Source organism: Leptonychotes weddellii, unplaced genomic scaffold (assembly GCF_054177405.1).
Source record: "Leptonychotes weddellii isolate Sample4059 unplaced genomic scaffold, ASM5417740v2 HiC_scaffold_22262, whole genome shotgun sequence".
Taxonomy (NCBI): Eukaryota; Metazoa; Chordata; class Mammalia; order Carnivora; family Phocidae; genus Leptonychotes; species Leptonychotes weddellii.
In genome coordinates, this window is record NW_027811139.1 from 1 (window position 1) to 2,804 (window position 2,804).

The 2,804-nt window shown below is 52.9% G+C and overlaps 1 long non-coding RNA gene across 1 annotated transcript; it reads left to right on the forward strand.

Annotated features, from left to right (window-relative positions):
• Nucleotides 1-169: 169 nt before the first annotated feature.
• On the forward strand, nucleotides 170-2,788 carry LOC145718801 (uncharacterized). The gene is made up of 3 exons (XR_014142026.1): nucleotides 170-278; nucleotides 773-842; nucleotides 2,337-2,788. It is a non-coding gene; the product is annotated as an uncharacterized LOC145718801 (long non-coding RNA).
• The last annotated feature ends 16 nt before the right edge of the window (nucleotides 2,789-2,804 follow it).

Genomic DNA, 2,804 nt, shown 5'->3' on the forward strand with positions numbered 1-2,804 from the left:
CCCCCCCCCATCCTCCTCCCTGTGACTGTTACTCTTCTGGCCCTAAATGTGCACTTCCAGGGCTCCATCTCATCTGGGAGGGGAGGAGAGGGGAGGTTTAAACTGAGGGGGCTGAAGCTAGAGCAAATAGGGCTCTAGCTCCCCACCTCACAGCTCATCCTCTTTCCTCCCCAGGAGTGCCAAGTTCTGAAGAACTACTCCTCTTTGCATGCCATCCTCTCTGCTCTGCAGAACACCTCGATTTGCCATCTGAAGAACACATGGCGGAAGGTTTCCAGGTAGATAGGCCTCTCTCCACAGATTGGACCAGGATGGATTAGGGATCTCTCATACGTCTGTCGTTGTTCCATCAGTCAGCTGGGAACTCCTGGGAGGCCGCAAACCCTGAGGACAGAGACTGGGCTGATGTTGGGGTCTTTAGCCTCTCTGGGTCCTCAGTCCACCAGTTCTGCTTCAGGAATCAGTTTCTTTATATGTCAGATACTGGGTTGATTTAAGTTGGAGACTTTCAAGTGTTTACAGCAACTGAACCATATGCCCAGAGAAAACCAAACCTAGGCAACACAGAGAAGCTTAATACAAATGTGAATAGAGGCCTCAGGTGACCACCATGAAAGCCCCCCTCCCCAGTCACAAGAAGACCTTAGTGCACAAAGGAACCCAGTGAAAATACTCATTCAGATGAAGCTTTTGGTTCTGAAATAAAAGGGACTTGCACTCAAATCCCCCACGTTATTCCTAAATTTTTCTTTTTTCTTTTGTCTCTTCTCAGGAAGAGCTACAAAAAATTTAAGAAGCTCCAAAGCCAAGACAAGTCACTCAGCAGGGAACTGATGACCAAGGTAGAGTGGAGGCTGGGGGTCTGGAAAGAGAGGAGGACTGAGAGGGAAGGGGGACTGGGCAGGATGTGGTTTTGTTAGTTTCTCACGTAATGATTCAGACTTTCTGGACTAACAGGAAGAGGGACCTGTGTGGCCTATGGGCAAGTGGGGGCGGGGGGTCCAGTTTGAAGTACAGGAGTCTCTGGTCATAGGGTATAGTGGTGTTGGCTGGGCTGTCCAGCTGGCGACGTTAGGAAGTCTCCTGCTTCCGTGAGGGCTCATCCTGCTGACACTAATGAGTGGATGGGATGGTTAGGGAGTCCTCTCTTTCCTAGACCAGCCCACTGTGCTCTCAGAAAGCCAGGACTGTGCTTTTTCTTCTGTTTTTGCAACACCTCCAAGGGGAGGGCATCTCCCGGGGATTCCCATTGACCAGGTGGACAAAAAGGCTTCCCAAGCTTGGGTCCAAATGGCTGGGCCAGAGACAGATGTGTGTGCCTTCTGTGACTCCACACTGTGCCCCTATGGCAGCCACTGCTATTCACTCACTGGCTATTTCTCACCTGAGTGTCCAGTTGACAATGACATATGCCCTCAGTGGCTAATGAGGAGGGTCTGGGGGAAATGATAGTTTCGCAGTGGGTAGTGGGTCCTTCCTTCATCAGAAGCTTCATGTAAATGGGGAAACAAAGTGTCCTGTCATCCTCTTCTCTGTCAGTCAGAGGTAGCGCTTTCAGGGTTCCCTTCCTGAGTGAATGAAGAAAGACTGCTCAGTTGAGGAATGCCCTGAGGAGTTGTTGCTTGGGGGAGGTGAAATCTTTGGCTTTGCCTTGGTTCTGGTCTGGATGCAGAGACTCCAGATTGGCTAAGGCCGGCAGGAGCTGCTTAACCAGACTTTGAGAACACCTCATCCCTCTCCATCTGTGGCTTGGTCCAGGTAGGGGCCTGGACATTCCTCAAGAGCCCAGAGGAAAGGATTTCTGGTCAATGGTGGTCTTAGACTGAGTGAGAGCCGCTGAGGCAGGGTCTCTGACTAAAAGGGAACAGTGACCTCTCAATCTGTGAGCCCCTGAAAAACTTATTGCCCCTCTTGGGCCTCATCTGGGAAATGGGGAGATGATAATTCTGTGGTGCAGGCCTCAGCAAGTGGTGATGAGGTCCGAGGGAGGAAAGGAATGTGTGGATCTTTCCTGCTCCATCTGGATGTGCGAGGGCAGGAACAGTGATGCTAGAAATATGGCACTGGGTCCTCAGGAGACCCTGTGTGGGGGGTGGAGTTCTCACCCTTTTCAGATGAGGAAGCAGGCTTAGGGAGGCCAGGCCACAGTCCCTGGGCCACACACAGAGTGAGTGTTGGAGCTAGGATTGATCCAGAATCAGAACACACTGGGAAGATAGAATAGCACTGGTACCAGATGACTCAGGTCAGACGTCCGGTGGCCAAAAGCTGTAGTAGTGCTGAAGAGACTTTGAGCGAGGGGAGTGGTGTGGCCTCACTGTCCGCAACCCTGGCAGGAGGCACCCTCCGAGTTTGTCACCCAGGAGATCAACACCCAGAAAACCCAGGAGAGGCAGCAGCAGCAGCAGAAAGTAAGTGTACCCATGGGGCAGGGGCTCCAGGGTGAGAGCAGGGGCTCCCCCTCCCAGCAGGAGGCCTCCAAATCAAGAGAGGAAGGGCCTTCTTACTCCAGCCCTGACTCCTCTTGTCGCAGTGCCTGAAATCCTTCCTTAGAAGTGACCAGGAAGATGGTGTGTAAAGCTGGGTGCAGGATGGATTTGGGGGTAGGGAGGGGCCTGGGACCACACACCCTGTGATTGGCCAAAGTCAGGTCCTGGGAAGTGATTAGGAGTCTGGTGGTCTTGGAGGGTGAGGAGAGGGGGAATTGGGAGGAGGCTGCTGAGGGACATAGTCTGCTCCATGTGGGAACCCTGGGGTGGGCCAGGAGGCTGAGGGTGAGGAGTTTTCTGTGAAAGGCTGTGGGG